The 17,644-nt window shown below is 30.5% G+C and overlaps 1 long non-coding RNA gene across 1 annotated transcript in view; it reads left to right on the top strand.

The window, feature by feature from the left end:
* LOC136079822 (uncharacterized) overlaps nucleotides 1-17,644 on the top strand; it is a 38,017-nt gene that overhangs the window by 9,731 nt on the left and 10,642 nt on the right. The window contains exons 2-4 of the long non-coding RNA XR_010638248.1: nucleotides 2,305-2,397; nucleotides 2,526-2,603; nucleotides 2,678-2,803. This is a non-coding gene — a long non-coding RNA (uncharacterized LOC136079822). The remainder of the gene's footprint in view (nucleotides 1-2,304; nucleotides 2,398-2,525; nucleotides 2,604-2,677; nucleotides 2,804-17,644) is intronic.

Here is a 17,644-nt window from a genome sequence, read left to right as displayed (position 1 = left end):
AAAAGAATAACAAAATTAGAGTTTTAATTACCCGGCAAAAAAATTACCTGGGTGATGGGTAATTTTAAATTTACCGGATATTACCCAGATAATTTTATCAATTACTTTTTCTCAATAATAGCAACCAAGATGAAGGTGTGAAATTAATTATTTTAGATTTTTGTCAGGTCAGGTTATCTTTCTACTGGTAATATTTTTTTACCAGTACAACCTGGTTGTACTGGTAAAAAAATATCACCAGACCTTCATCTTGGTTGCTATTATTGAGAAAAAGTAATTGATAAAATTATCTGGGTAATAACTGGGTAAATTTAAAATTACCCATCACCCAGGTAATTTTTTTGCCTTGTAATTAAAACTCTAATTTTGTTATTCTTTTAGTAATTGGTATTTGTTTTGAAGATTTAGATTCTGAAATAAATTTGCGCATTGATTCATAGATAGACTCTTTTCTTTTGAAGCGAGAACATTTTGTAGTGCATGGTAATTTTGTTAAATTTTTTTATTTGTTGCATTTTTGTTTTGTTTTGTTTTGTTGTGATTTCGGGTTCAAAAATTAAAACAGAGACTGATTCAATGATAATGGAATGCAGTCAGTGGCATGCTGGCCCCAGAGGTTTTGTGGAAATCCCACATTGTACTTAAGCCATTTATTTTAGAAGGGCTTTTTAAAAAAAAATTTTAACTATATTTTGAAAATTATCAACAAATAAATTTTTAAATAAATTTTTTAACAAGGGTTAAATTAAGCAGTTTCGAATTGCGATATCTGAAAAAGTATTTGTTTAACTCTAAGACTAATTATCATTAGTCTGGAAAAACGTGTTAATTTTAAAATCTGAAAATTTTTTATTCGTTGGTTTTAAAATTAGTTCACATTTTACCCAAACATTAGTAACAGTTTAGAAATGTTTATAAAGAACTTATTTGTAAAAGCTCCAGAAATTTTTAATATTCCAAATATTCATTTTATATTTTATAGATACATTTCTACTTCAGTAAAAAATTTGTAATATTTATTTTAATCATTTTAGTCAAGGTATGGCTAATTTGAATCATTTATGTTTAATACCTTGACTAAGTGTTGTTAGAACACAATTATAAATGTAAGTTATAAGTGCATTATAAAAGTAATAACACTTTTAGTGTCATTACTTTTATAACACAGTTAGTGCCTATAGTGTTCCTAATATTGCAGTCTCAAGTTATTGTTTTTTTGTAGTTTTTTTTTTAACTTTTTTGCAAACAAATTCAAGTTAGTTAGCCCCATGAAAACAAAGTACACAGCTTTGCATAAGCCAAAACTTTGAAGACCATTTATTTTCCCAGATATTGCAATTTGTGATCGCTTAATTCAACCCTTGTTTAGGTTATTATTCCTTATAATTTATTTCTTAAAACAAGCTTATTCATAACATAACCTTTTGTTCGCTTTATCGCAATTTTTTTTTTTTTTTTTTTTTACCTATTATATTTAAATTTAAAAAAAAAAAATTTAAATTGTTTTCACACATTTTAATCTATGATGAATAGGCTTATGTTTTATGTAATGTAATTCATTACATAACTTTACAATAAATAGTAAGATTTTTTAATTTTTCTATTTTACATTTCTTCAAAAGTTAATTTTTATTTACAAAATCATTTTTAATTTAAATTTTTTTAATTTAAAAGTTATATATTAAACAATCCATTATTTTAACAAAAAAGTTCACAATCGTGGTTAAACAGGTTTTTTTAGGTCTTAATTTTTTCTGAATGAATGTTTTTTTTTTTTTTTTTTTTTTTTTTTTAATTCACCTCCCCAAGGCCGAGAAGGCCACTACATACGAGGAGGCTACTTAATTGTGGTTATAACCCTCTCTCAACTCTATAACTCCGAAACACGAACCTTGACGAACAAGGCCGCTGCGCGGAGAAACAAGTTGAGCGCGGTACTACCAGGGACGTGGTGTGGATCAAACTCGGAACCTCTCCCTTATAAAGCGAGCGCTCTACCACGACACCACTACCGCAATTTGTCACATGTCACATAAACGATATCAATGTCACATAAACGATATCAAAAAATAATTTAAATATTACAAAAGATTAAACTTTTCACTTAACAAAAAATTGCTGAATATGTACATTAATTGCCATTTCATACTAATAATGTGAGCAAATCCTGAATATTTGCAAAAAGCATTAACTATGTCACATTAATTGCTATTAACATTCCTAATAAATGATGATAATAAATAATATTGATGTTTGTTGAATGAAAAAAATAGATTTATGTCTTGGGATATTTTTATTATTTAGAAGGAAATAACAGTAATTAAAACTGCGGTCATTGAAAAGACACGACCATTATATTGAATAAAATATCAAGTTGGTAAAAAAATACCAGTTTATGTAAGTTGTTTCATATTATTAATTTTATAGTAGATTATTCTAGGTAGTCTTGATTAATTTATTTAAAATTTTCGATTGTTTATTCAAACAACTATATAGCAAATGAGCTAAGCTTCCTCTTTATTTAGTACAGGAAGCGCTTGAGCCTGATGATCTATACTGGTGCAGGGAGCCTGTACTGTAGAATTTGGATGAAATTAATAAGGGTATGTATTTTTTATCTATAAAGTTTATTTTAGTTTGTATAAATATTTATTATATAAAAGTTTTTACTTTATAGAGTAAATAAGAATCTATGAGCAGATTGTTCAAGTAGAAAGACCTGTTACTCCACCACCAGCTTTTATTTTAAACGAGTTCCATACACCACCCAAAGTCATAACACCAGAGGCTGTGATTTTAAGTTGTAAGTAGTTTTACAATGAAATTTTTATTAAATGTATTCTTTATATCAGTCTAAGAAATGTAAATCAAAGTTAAAAAAAAATATAGCTGAAAAACTGCTGTAAAATACAATAGTTATAAAAAAATGAAAATAAATAGCGAAGCATGAAAGTAACATCAACACCTCTAAAATCAATTCACTACATCATCACCTCTAAAATCAATTCACTACTTTTTTATGAAACTGAAGAAGAGTAAAAGTTTATTTTACAACTTTTTATTTTGTTTTAAAAAAATGTTTTTTTATTTTTATTTAAGTGATTTAAAATTTGTTAAAATCTTGTTTCAATATATAATATAAAGAATTCAAGTTTTAAAAAAAAATCATTAACAACCTAACATGGCTAGCGCAAGCATTAAAAATGAAAATTTTCTTTTTTGCAATCAGAAAAAGTTTTCAAGTTTTTTATCCAGGTGATGAATTACATCTCATGTTAGAAGAATTTCATAGTTTAAATCATAAATATAAAGAATAGTAAAAAATTATAAATGAATATTTAACCAAATGGAATTTAAACATCCATTTTGACACAAATGAAGAAATGCAACTTTTATATCAGCTTTTTATAATAAAAGGTTTTGCCAATATTGAAAAACAATAATTTTCAAAAGCAGAACAGAAAGTATTGACTTTTTTTTGCTCAAGAAGAGGAACTAAAAAAATAATTTAATCTCTGCAAAAATAAATCAAATATTTTGAAATGGACAGTGCAAAATGTGAAGAAAGATATCACCATTTTTAACATTTGTTGCAAAACTACATTTCAACTATTATAAAAATGATTTGTTAAGATTTAAATTGAAAGGAATTGCAAGTTTTAGAAAAGTAAAAAATTGAAATTTTGTTAATTTCAACATATTTTGCAAGAGTTTGCTGATGAATTCAATTTAATTCAGTAAAAATACATTGATAAAGAAAATACATTTGATTTAGGAAACACGTTTTTGCTTCAACATAAAATATTTTATATTTAATATACACTATATATACCAATACCCATTTATGATGTTTTAAGATTTAAAAAAGTACATGAATTAGACAGCATATATAATAAATACAGTCTTTATTTATAAGTTGTATAAACAATGTAATTTTTTAATAAAGATAAAGGCCTTGTGGAATTGTTCCAAAACGCTACTTGTTTTAATTTTGAAAAGTAAACTTTAACATTTCATCAATATGATATAAATGCATTCAGCAGTTATACAACTCACTAAAGAAAAATTAAACACGAAACAAAATAATAAAACTTTTATTTATGAGTTATAATTAATATATTTTTTTAAATTAAAAGTAAAATTAAAATAAGGATGATCTACTTTATAATTATCAATAGTGAATCCATAAATATTATCTTATATAAAATGAAGATATTGTTCCCTTTTATAAGCTGTACATCACAATGAATTTTTAAATGAGCATTGCATGGGGTGTCATTACTCTCAATTCCTTAATTCAAAGGGGGAGAGGGGATTTATTAATTTTTGGAAAATTTTCCCACCCACCCTAAGCTCATTAAGACCCCATCCCCCGTTTATTAATTTTTACTTGTTGTTAACAAAAAATGTATAATATAAAAATTTAAAATATCTCAAAACTGTAAATTAAAAAATAATTATTTCAGTGACCAATAAAAACAAAAACTTTCAGTTTAAACAAACTTTAAAAATCGTTGACCTAGTAAATCTTGAAATAGTTCTCCCATCAGTTCATCTGAAGAAAAATGCATAACAAAAATAGATGATAATTCAGCGATGTTAATCAAACAAATTTTAAATTCCAAATGAGTCACTTTAGAATCACATTCTATTGCAAAATTATTTCAAAATACTCATTTTAAAGATATCTTAGAACACCCTAAGTTTCGGTATATTCTCATCAATTTACAAAATCTAAACGAAAAATTTATTGTTGAATATTTCAAATACAAATTAGTCATTCTCCTATTAGAAATAGAAATTAAACCCAAAATAGAGCTTAATCAAAAAGATGTAAGATGGAAGTTTTAAAATACTTGCTACAAAAGTCATATATACAGCCTCTAATATTATAGACAAACTCGGTGGCACATTAAAAAAGAAGTCAGTTAAAAGAAGCATTGCAGAAATATTAAAAAAAGGTACTGAAAATAAAAAAAGCGTATTAATATATTACATCCGTTGTCACTTTATATATTCATAGTTTTTTTATTAGAAGATAATATGTACAGGTGTCTCTTTATTTGCTTATTTTAATAACTTTATTTTCCTAAAAAGGCTAATGGATGAAGCTTTCAACTTACATAGATAGATAAGTTCCCATGTCTTATTTAAATATGTTTGATGGTGCTTTCTGTTTACCCTGTGTACTTTTTGGATACAATATTCCTTCAGAACCTACTATAGTAGAAAGGCTGTTAAGTAAAATAATTAACTAATGGTATGATGCTTCTGCTCACTTTAAGAAGTATGTCTTTGGCAAAAACAATAATAAACTTTTCTTCAGAAACAAAGGATTACATGTTAAAACTGTTAAAGTTTTATTTATTTTTTTATCATCTTTTTGGTCGATTCAATTACAGATTTCTGAATATTGAAAGTTATTGTTACCAATTATTGAAACAAATCAAGACAATTCAACATTTCATCCTGGTAATAGTGATTCTTTCAATCATACTGCAGGTAATTTAATTGAATTGCTTCATTGTCGTGTCAAAGTTGGCAATAAAATTCTAGAAGGTCATCTTTATTGTTTAAGAAAATGTTTTTTATATATCAATTACAACACAAAATAAGCTGATAAAGTGTTGTGGGGAATTAGTTACTGACACATTAATAGAAAAAATGACAAGGGCTAAATATTTTTTTTATCATCGCTGACGAAGCTTCAGACAGTTTAAATAAAGAACAACTATTTTGGTTATTAGATTTGTTAATTCTAATTTAGACATAAAGGAAGAGATTATCAAGTTTTTACATTGTACAAATGATATAATTAGTGAGGGTTTATTTAGTATTTTAAAAATAATATTCCCGATCTTTCTTTGGATATTAAGAATTGTATAGGACAATCTTGTGATGGTGCTGGAGCAATTGCTGGACACGCTAAAGGGTTGTCTTCTCCTATTTTATATTTAAATGAAAAAGCTATATTTACTCACTGTTACAGCCATAGACTTAATTTAGCTATTTGTACTTCATGCAATGCGCAATCCATCAGGAACCTTCTAGTTCATGTAAAAGAGGTATCATATCTTTTAAATCTTTCACCAACCAGGCAACAAAAACTAGAGGATCATATTGAAAAGATGGTATCATTTGCTTCCAAAAAAAGTTGTTTATAGAACACGTTGGATTGATAAAGTCCATGGCATGGATACTTTTTATGAGCTCTTTATTCCTGTGGTCTCCTGTCTAGAAGAAATATCCTTAAATACCAATAGAACATTTAATCATACAACATCTGCTTCTGCTTCTCTACTGAGGTAATTAACAGGTTTTGATTTTTTTGTTGCACTGTGTATAACAAGAAATGTTTTTAACATAACTCTTTCAATTGCACCATCGTTGCAGGCAAATAGTAATGATATTTGTAATGGCTTAATTATTCTAGCTTTAAAAGGTGTTGAGTCTTCGCTCAGAAATATAGTTTGTCAACACCTTCAAATGTGCTATAAACAAGCTTTGGAAATAGCACACAAAATAAGTTTTACAAAGTGTTACGAAGGTAACAACCTTAGTCACTCAAGCGTGTAACTATTGCAAAGATAACAACCATACTCACTCGCGAGCACAATAAGAAGATATAAACTAAAAATTCATTCAACAAACGCCAAGAAACGATGGTTACCAAACAACTTGTTTATGAACTGGGACGCGTCTAACGTCCTAGAAATATATAAAACAGTAGAGTTGGAGTAGAGTGACTGTCAGTTAAGTTAAAGAGAGAGAGAGATGAAAGTTGCATAGTGGTGCTTGAGGATTGACCATATTGTACTATTTTATTATATGTATATGTTGTAGTAATATTATATTTAGGAAACAACAACGTTCAGACTTATGGTTTATATATATTTAAATAAAAGTTACCGCATAACATTTGGAGGCACTGCCCGGATTCAAGTAGATTTCATCTCTGCTTGGACCGATCGATTCAACACTGTAAGAAAAGATTGACTTTCGTTTAGTTCAACTTTAAATACATTAGACGAAACCTACAATAAGTATATGAACTAGATATTGATATTAAAATGAAACATTGATATTTATGTATGAGTCGTTTACAATCGGGAAAAATCTGCTCGTTCACTGAACCTAATCCTTGTTTCGATACCGCCAATAACACTCATAACTCTCTCAACAATTCTTCCTCTGACTCAAACTACGCATTAGACTTATTTGAAACCAACCCATTCAAACAAGACAATAGCCACTCCCCAAAAAATAGTCCTGAAAAAAAAAATTTGTCTCTAGAGCAAATCATAGAACGCTTGGTAACAAGACCCATTCAAGAATTACAGCCTAAACCATTTAAAGGAACAGAAACCGAAAATATCACAGAATGGTTAGCTAGTTTCCGTCGCATTGCACTCCACAACCAATGGACAGACATGAGAAAACTAATTTTGTTCCCCTTATATTTAGAAGGGAGCGCTTTAGTGTTTTATGAAACCCTTCCCGCTCACATTAAAAACGATTTCCACCAACTCCAAGAACAGTTCTGGCAATATTACGACAACGCAAACATTGCGTGGAATCAAAAAATGGAACTGTTCAGCTTAACGCAGGATACCGGCCTTACTTCCTATATTAACACCTTAGATAAGCTGAGCCAACAACTCAGTATAGTTAGTGAAACAAAACTGAATTTGTTTATTAAAGGATTGAAACCACCCCACCAAGAATGAAAGGTTTAGACCGATTGGATGTAACCTCCACACAAGTGATGGCCAAGTTATTTGCAATAGATGTCTTAGAGTTGGACGTACTCAAAGATCTTGCTTTGATCAATCTTCTCCACTTTCAGGACAAAACAGTTTTCGTTACCCAGCCCCGAAAACTTCCTTTTCGAATAGTCAGCCCCGCAACAAACGAATCTATCCGCCAAACAACATCCCAAGAAATAATCCGCACTCGGATAACCCAATTCCTCAGCAACACGCCAACACACTCGAATCAGATCCTGATGAGAAACCTGGTCCCGAAATCTGGGGTAAAGTTTTTGATTTTAGATTGCTTATTCTTATGGACACTAGATACTAGATATGGACACTAGATACTAGATTGCTTATTCTTATGGACACGGGTGCTAAATGTAGTATTTTGGATGAAACCTCACCGTGGTATGCCGAAATTGGCTAATGGAGCTCCACTTCAGGTCCTTGGAAAGATCTCATGTCCAATCGCTATGGGAAGCAATGTATTTGAGCATGAAATGCTAATTGCTAAAAATTTAACCCATCCAGTAATTTTAGGATACGACTTTATGAGCTAATTTAAGGTCAGATTAGACTGTGGAAATCATCTGGTTAAAATTGGTGAAAAATTGAGTGTACCAATGATACGAGAACTAATTAACGATAAATTTAATCATAGTAGAATCATAGGCGACACCCTATGTCACCTTCAAACACAAAGTAATACGATTCCTAGCAAATTGGCGTCTGTTTTTGAGACTTCGTTAAACCCAAGTACACTTAACTACCGAACCAAGAATGTTGATTCCAACAAGAAAACTTAAAAACAAGAGAATTAGACACCGATATCTGATATGCATATTAAACAAGATAAACCTATACTATTCCAGCCTAGTTACCTAGTTAAATTGGGAAGGTTATCCCTCCGACCAAAATGCTTGGGAGTCAGAAGAAAACATTTTTGATTCCCAAATGATCCAGAAATACCTTGATAGAAAAAAAATCGGAAAAAGTTTGCCTATATCAGCTCTAACCACAACACGTCAAAACATACAGAGGGAGAAAACCCAAAACAATCGTAGATTCATGCCTAGAGTAACCCTCAAAATAAACGAATTATGGAAAGTACCTATTATATTATGGTGTCTGGTCCTTCTACCAACAGTCATTACAGGCATATATATTGGCAAAGTTTATGATTATACCAAAGTACACCTAATCGGAGTCTATCAGTTACCCACAATTGACACCTATTTGCACAACATGCATTCACTCGATGACTCTGTTAAAACATTTATAGCCGATGTGTGTGTCTATCGTCCACAAACCACGAATATCCAACTTTACCATTGCTACGCTGAAAAAGTCACGCTCACATGCCACACCAACTTTTTCAATCAACACTCAGAAGAAGTAGCATCTAAGAAAATAAAAGTAACACCCGGAGAGTGTCTGTCAGCAATAAACACTAAAATATGTGGTTATTGAACAATACGTGTCAAAAAGTTCTTGTGACTACTTTTTGGATAAATGCATTCCAGGTGAATGGGCGGAATCTATAATAGTTTGGGGACAAACTAAACATAACGAAGAAGTGATGGAAAAGTTAGGTAATTACACAATTGAACGTATTGGCAATTTTGTTTTAATTAAAAATCTCAAAGTGGGAAGAGCAGTACAGCTATCCGAGCAACAAGGCTTAGTACTTACTTTTGATAATGGAATGCTATTAAAAAATCCAACACTCCCTGAGGATATTTTTGAACGATATAAAGCTGCAGCTGCAAATTACTCACAACGATTGGATCAAGATCCAGCAGTCGCTCTTCTGGAAGCTCACATTGCGGTGGCAGTTATGAATCAAAGAATGAATTTAAAAAATACGTGGGAACAGTTATGTTTTTTAAAAACGTAGATTGCTCGAATCTAGCGGGTGCATGATTGGGCAGTTCCCGACTTCATCAGCAGAATGGGTTCACCAGTCCCCAGGTATGACTGTCGAACAAGCTGGAGATGCTTTGTTTATATTCAAGTGCAAAAAGTACAGTAGCTACGCTATCCGTTATAATCGAAAAATAAGCAACACATGTTTTGAACATTTTCCAATCGCACTACCTCGATCAAACATAACTTACTTTCTAGAAGTTAATGATGGAAGATTAATACAAACTAGTCCCCGAATACCATGTGAATTAAGACCTAAACACACATACCTACAGGACCCAAAGCTAAACACAATATACAAAGTAACGACCACAGGACGAGTCAAAATTGTAGAAACTCAACTTGACCATGTTCTGCCATCTCCCAAGAATCCTATCCGCCGCATACGAGGGTACAGCAAAGAATTTTTGGTTGAGAGACCACAACGACTTGCCCCTTACACAGTTTTACTGGTTATATTTGGTACTCACGATACTATTCAAACGCTCAAAACTATTAGTGATACTAATGGAGGCGATGTTCTAACAGGTATCTGTACCGCCCTTGGAAGCGCTCTTCAAGCCACGGCAAGCGGGGGCAGTCAGATAATCAAGGCTATCGAAGGTGCCTTTAAAGACTCACTACACGGAGTTTTCGACTTAGACAAAAATCAATACAATTAATTGGTGTTGCCTCTTCATCAGTATTTAAAGCTGCCGGAGGAGCCGTAAAAGATGTAGGAGAAAGTACGGGCTCTTTCTTCAAGAAATTTATTGGCGGAATAGGTGGATCAATTTTGTGGGCAGCAGTTTTTTTTAAATGATAATATACCTTATATTAAATAAACCAAACTTGAATTACGCCTTCCCTTGCTTAAAACCTTTTCGGAAAATACCCACGGGAAATATACGCATAGAACCACTACGTCAGGATCGGTCAACGACAACGTCCCCGAGAAAGAACAAACACCCCTCACGTGGATGCAAATGTCCGATTTGTAAAATCGGCACGAAAAAGTAGAAATATTATTTTATGGTAATGGCAGGATCTTTGACCAAGAGTCCTGGATGGGAATTGAGACGCTCCAACCACCACGAGTTTACTACAGTTGTTTCCTGTAGTGGTTACGTTGATTTTTTTTTGACGATGTTTTATTACAATGATTTTTGATGTCGCTGTTTCGCAATGATGCTGTTTATTAATGATTTGTATGATGATGTTTTTATGTTGCTATTTCGAAATGGTGCTGTTTAGCAATAATTTTTATGATGCTGTTATTTGCGATTGGACTATTTATTTGAAGATTTCGATGTTTATTCGAAGTTTTGCTGATCGTACATGAATTTACTTGTTCGCTGATTATTCGATGATGTTATATATTATGCTGTTATTTGCGATTCGACTAGTTATTCGAAGTTTTCGCTGTTTATTCGAAGTTTTTCTGATTATACTTTACTGAGTTTACTTGTTCGATGATTTTACAGATTTTGCTGTTTTCGCTGCTTGTTTGATACTTTTCTGGTTTTAGCAACTTTTCTGTTATTTGATAATTTCGTACGTTCAAGCATTTTCCACGAAGACTTTTATGCGTTGATCCTGAATCTGAGTCCGAGGACGGACTTTTCCCTTTTCCCGTAAGTAACGTTACGAAGGTAACGACCTTAGTCACTCAAGCGTGTAACTATTGCAAAGATAACAACCATACTCACTTAAGCGTGCACATTAAAAAGATATAAACTAACAATTCATTCAAAAAAACGCCAAGAAACGATGGTTACCAAACAACTTGTTTACGAACTGGGACGCGTCTAGCATCCTAGAAATATATAAAACAGTAGAGTTGGAGAAGAGTGACAGTCAGTTAAGTTAAAGAGAGAGAGAGGAAAGTTGCATAGTGGCGCTCGAGGAACGACCATATTGTACTATTTTATTATATGTATATGTTGTAGTAATATTATATTCAGGAAACAACATTGAGTTCAGACTATGGTTTATATATATATTTAAATAAAAGTTACCGCGTAACACAAGCAAAAGCGAAGAATTTCATTTATTGCAAAAAATGGAGCTAATACTCCTTCGGAATCCATTTCTCATTATTTCAAATTGGTTATCACTATTTCTTTGTTAGACCATCTGACTACTGAGTTAAACACAAGGTTTGATGATCAAGTTTCAAAATGTTACAAAGCACTTGTCTTATTTCCTTCAAAAATAATTGCAGGAGTTCCAAGCCTTCCCGGGAAGCGCGTGCGGTCGCTCGCCTTATTCGTCCACGTTTAAAGTAATTTTTTTAGACTTACTGACCACGGTAGTTTGCATCTTTTAACTTAAAATGTTTCAATAATTCGCGGCAAAAAGATTAACTTACTAAGAAAAAAAAACAATTCTTAAATAAGGAAACAAAATTGTAACGAAATATCAAGTTTAATTAAATAAACTAGAAAATTTATTAATTGAAAAAAAAAATTATAAAACTTTTATACAACTATTTTATTCTTTTTTTTAGAGTCGTTGTTGAAAAAAAACATCTTTTATAACGATATAACAACAATTGAAAGTTTTGATTCACGATTTTTATCAGTCAAGAAATTAATTTGCTATGTACGTTAGAACCCATGGCCTACTATATTCACGGCCGTATATCTTACATTTGTGAGGGGGAAATTAAGAGGCCGATTTTTATTGAAAAAATGGCTGCAAAGAATATTATATTTTTAAAAAGCAGCTCTATTAATTTTTACCTTAAAGATCTTCTATGTAAAAGCGGCATTTATTTTTGTTACATATACCTTTTAAGATAAAATAGATATCAAAGATTTAAAGACATTTGTGTAATATTTGTTGGAGAATTGTCACAGAAATTATTCAAATCAACATACATTTATAACTATGTATATTATATTTATTTATAATATATATCTGTATTCATGTATATTTTAACGCTTTAAAACAAATGTCAAGAAGTAGTTTAAAGAAATCAAACAAAAGGTAAATTTTATTAAACTATATAAACAAATGCAACTGACATATTAGCAATTTTGATTTCACTTTTTTCTTTGCCTCTTTTTAAATGTTTTTAAGTTATTATTGGAAACCAAATCTTTCGATAGTTTTTGTTTGTTATTAAAAAATACATTAACAAGAATTTTTGTTGAAAACGTGATTCCCCAACTTTCATGATTTTCACAAACAAATTTGCTTTTTGGTGCATATTTATGTAACAGATATGTTGATGATTTAATGACTGGAATTGATAGAGATAAAATTTCATTCTCAATTAAATCCAAAATAGCAAATACACTACAAACAAATTCTGCAAGCTGTTTGGATGGAACAAATAGTCCACCACGTGACAATAGAGATAGATAAGAATTATTTTCAAGATCAATGTCTCCAGCTTTCAAACATGCTTTGCAGTTTTCGCATTTAGACCTTTTTGACAATTTTTTTGCAACATAGCCTGCTATAGTTATTGCCACTTCTTGACTATTATAATCAAGGGAACTTTCCATAATTTCTTCTATTCGATTTTCAAACAGTTCATCAAGTATTGTCAAGGAAGGATGAATATCTGGTAATAGATTTTCTTCCCAGAAGTTTATATGCTCCTTAATTAAAGAACGACATGACAAAATTCTTTCTGAATTTAAAACTTCTCTTAAACTTACAAGAAATCTTCCCCCACTCATTTGCCTGTATTGTGAGAAACGTCTCTCAATTGGATCACTTTGTAAACGAGCTGTCATCACATAATCATATCCATCATTCAAGAGCTCCTCAACAAGCAGTGCTTGAGCACGTAAGGTATTTATAAATGCTGAAGCAGTTTGAGTTGTGAGGGTGAATGCAGGTGAAAGAGACCACTGATTGATCCAATCAGCCAGAGCTTGGTAAAATATCATTTTATTGTCTCCTAATACAATAGCATTGCCAATAATATTTGGTGAAAACCTTTGTTTAGAATTAGCAATTGTCCACCAAGTGTTAAAAATAGTTAAAAAATTTGAAACATCTTTTCTATTTGGATAATAGCTTTTTGAAGCTGCAATTGTAGTTTCATGTATAATTGCTAATGCAAGTGGAGCACTTTGTTTATTATTTCCAGGATGTAATGCCTCATATGTGAGCTTTGGAGCTTTTCTAATTTTACCTTTCAGATCATTATCATTATGGTAAATCTTAAATAAATCATCCCAACTAATATACCCTGATGGACAATCAATATTGATATATGCATTATGGTATTTAAAGTCTGGAAAAACAAATTTTTTACCATTTAATAAATTATTTCTAAGGTTTTTGACTAAATGCACACTATCATAAAACAAATATGTCTTCTTTCCATGATTCTGTGGGTGAATAATAAAATATTTTGATTCAGACTTGAACATTGCAACTAATGATGAGAATGCATTAACGTTAGTGGAATGATTGTCTGTAACTATACCACGCACAGTGAACCCTGCATCTATTAGATTTTTAAGGTTGTCAGCAATTTTTCGTGATAGCCAATTTCCAGAGAATGTGATTTCTGGAATTGCTTGAACAATAAAAGGAATAGATTCTTTTAGTCCTATTATCATGAATGCGACAATTCCTTTGTACAAGTTACCTTCTTTGTCAGCACCAACATACTCTCCTCCTTGATATTGTGCTGCTTTTTGTAAATACATTTCATCTATCATCATAATACAATCAGGAGAAATTTTTCCTTTTTCACGTAGAAGTTTTAAAGCCTTTATAGAATCGATACCTCCTTGTTGAACTTTATTTAATAATGATATTGATGGTAAAGGGAGCTTTTTAAGTAGTAGTTTGTATGCCTGAAAAGATGTATATCGTAAAAGTAATGCATATCGAATCATCTCTGCTGAGTATGGTGGCCTGCCTTGTGGCTGATAAAGCTCTCTATCTTTAATTTCATCTAAAATAGTGTCATGATTTTCTAATGTGTAGTTTCTCATATACGAAGGAAAATTTTCTAGCATACTAATTTTATTAAGTTTTGCATTATGTCCTTTAACAAACCAACTCGGTAATGGAAGTGGCGTTCCTTTGTATTGCAAACGTACATTTAGGTCTACATCAACTGTTATTGATTCTAATATAGTTGGAAAATATGTCTGTTCATTAAATACTATATTATAAAATACAACACCTTTTTCAAATCGTTTAAATTGAAACCCTGGTGGTGCTACTGCCTCATTCAAATTATGTACATTTGTAATGGTATCATTTTTTTTGAACATTTCTAACTGATCTTTTTGGAATATTCTCAATTTAGGAGGACTTCGAGAAGTTTTTAAAACTGGTAAAGATGATTTTTTTTGCAAAAGTTCACAAGGATACTTAGAAGGAACAGGTTTTAAAAGCCAATTCAGGGTGGATTTATCACCTCTAATTATATATTTATCTTCAAAATGAAGTTCACATAAAACAGAATGTTTTGTTGGAGTCCAATCTGAACGATTAACAAATTTTATCCAAAGTTGATTTAAGTTTTGGTCTGTTGGAAAATGAAAAGATGCAATTTGTTTGTGTTTGTTGCTTAAGTATCCCGATGTACATTTTGGTGCAGCACATTTGTTGACCATTTTTAATATAAGTTCTTTAAAAGTTGGTAAATGAAGATAAGTGAAGAAAAATATTTTTAAATATAATATTTAAGCGTACTTTGTGTATAAAACTTTCAAAACCGGCCTCTTAATTTCCCCCTCAAAAATGTAAGATATACGGCCGTGAATATAGTAGGCCATGTAGAACCATAAGAATTTTTTTTTTTTTTTTTTTCTTGCATTTATTTGTTTATTACGTTTATTCGGTTATTCGTTTTTTTTTTGTTTTTTTTTTAACATTAAGGTTTTACAATAAATTGTGTAAGCATAAACTGCCTGTCAACCTAGTTATATAATACTTGACAATCACAGAGTTTGTATAACTAATAGAAAAGAAAATTTTACGACTTTTCGCTTTTAAAAAAGTTCTTGCTATATTTGACGTTTTTTCTCAATACTTATATATTAGGAAAATAATAAAATAGATTGTTATTTATTTGTAAAAAATATTATTTGATTAATAAATTTTGTTAATGACGGAATAAATTAAATTTTAAGGAAATTGGGCAAAGAAACTTTTATATTGCCCAATTTCCTTATAATTTAACTTATATTGCTTTTATTTATATTACCCAATTTCCAATGTTAATACGAATTACTAGAGATAATGAACATAACGATTGCTCTGTTTAAAAAATGTATTTAAAAACTTAAACAAAAGTTTTAAATAAGCTCCAAAAAATTTCGTTAAGAAAGTTTAGTGAATTAACAATGCACTACCCCACAAAGTTTTGCAGCATCGTTTCATTTTTTTTAAATGAAAAACTTGTTTAAAAATTTTTTTTTTCACAAATAATTAGCAATTAGATTTTCTCGCTTTCCTGTCCATTGATAAAAACAGTAAAGTTTAGCAAAGACACCTGAAAAACAAATTTAAAAACTGTCCGTGTTTCTAGAGCAATTTATAAATTCCTTTATATACTTGCACCTAAAAAAAAAAAAATTGGAAATAATGTCGTAGCATTTAATGACTTTTAAATAACAGACTTACCGATTGTTTTATTAGGTGAGTTCGATCTGTGGGAAGCGTACTGGTTAAATTTTAAAAATGAGCTACCATCTAATATAACCAAAACATTAAAAGCAATAAATTTTCCTGAATTTGAAAACAATAAAATTTGCTACCTTACTCATAATTTCTTGTAAATGTGAGCCTTTTCTTCACTTCGACCTCTAAAAGATTATAAGACACCTACCATGGTAGAGGACTGTCTAAATGGTTTAGCTTTGATGAATATTTCATGAACACGGAGTTATCTATAGATTTGGAAAAAATTAATTATGAATTGGCTTTAAATAATTATTTATAGCAAATTCATTAATAATTTTTTCCAAATTTTAAAATTCTAATATAATAAAAATATATAAAAAAATATTTTTGCTAGCTTTTGTTAAACGACTATTTTCATAGCCACACATCTTTGTAAAAATATTATTTGGCATTAAACAGTTACTTGAATAAAGTATTTGAATTCAGTTTTTTCGCTCTTGTCTCATCAACAATGCGACAGCTAGTATTTTTATATAAAAAATTTTTTTTATTTTATCTAATAATCATAACATTTCAACATAATTTTTCTAAAATGCGCTCAATCCGCCGAAAAGAAAGTTAAAATAGTCGGGGGGGGGGCATGCTTGTTTTTTTAAATTTTTTTTGGACTTACCCAACAAATTTACTGTACATATATATAACTTATATATAAAAAAACATAATATATATAACATATAATAACAAAAATATATATATATAATATCGACGGCATTATGCAAGTGTTAAGTGCCGCAAATGTGATTTTACAGGGGAGCATTTTGAAAGTAGTAGACTAGTAACAATTTAGTAGACTCGTAACATTTTAAACGATTAGTAGGCTCGTAACAATTTATCGTACACTTACCATATTCGGACACAATAATGTTTGAAAAAATACGAAAAATTAATTTATATAATTAAAAACTAAAAAAATAATTTTTTTTCTAAATTCAGAATTTTATGCCACATTGATGGAAGTCCTGTGATGCTGAAAAATCTTCGTGTATTAAACGTGACTAAGTCCTCCAGTTTCTTTTCTTGGATAACTGAGCAGTCCACAGTAGCCCATTTCTTAGGTATCTGATCTGAAATATTGTTCAATGCTTGAACCATCTTGACCTTTGTCCCAGGGCGAACCTCATCATCAAAAAAAGCTAAAGCAACATATTCCTCTGATAGGTATCAGAGATGCCCTTGTAACTTCTTCACAGCAATTTTCGAGATCTCAGAATGCTGGGTCTTGTAGGCATCCAAGTCTTTCAAGAGCTGCAGATCAAGTCTTGGAGCTGAGGTTGCTTCAGCAGATCTGTACCAGGCTGTAATGTACAGTTGAACCA

The sequence above is a fragment of the Hydra vulgaris genome, chromosome 04 (assembly GCF_038396675.1).
Source record: "Hydra vulgaris chromosome 04, alternate assembly HydraT2T_AEP".
NCBI lineage: Eukaryota > Metazoa > Cnidaria > Hydrozoa > Anthoathecata > Hydridae > Hydra > Hydra vulgaris.
The sequence above is the reverse complement of the archived record's forward strand: the minus strand, read 5'-3'. Positions and strand labels throughout refer to the sequence as shown.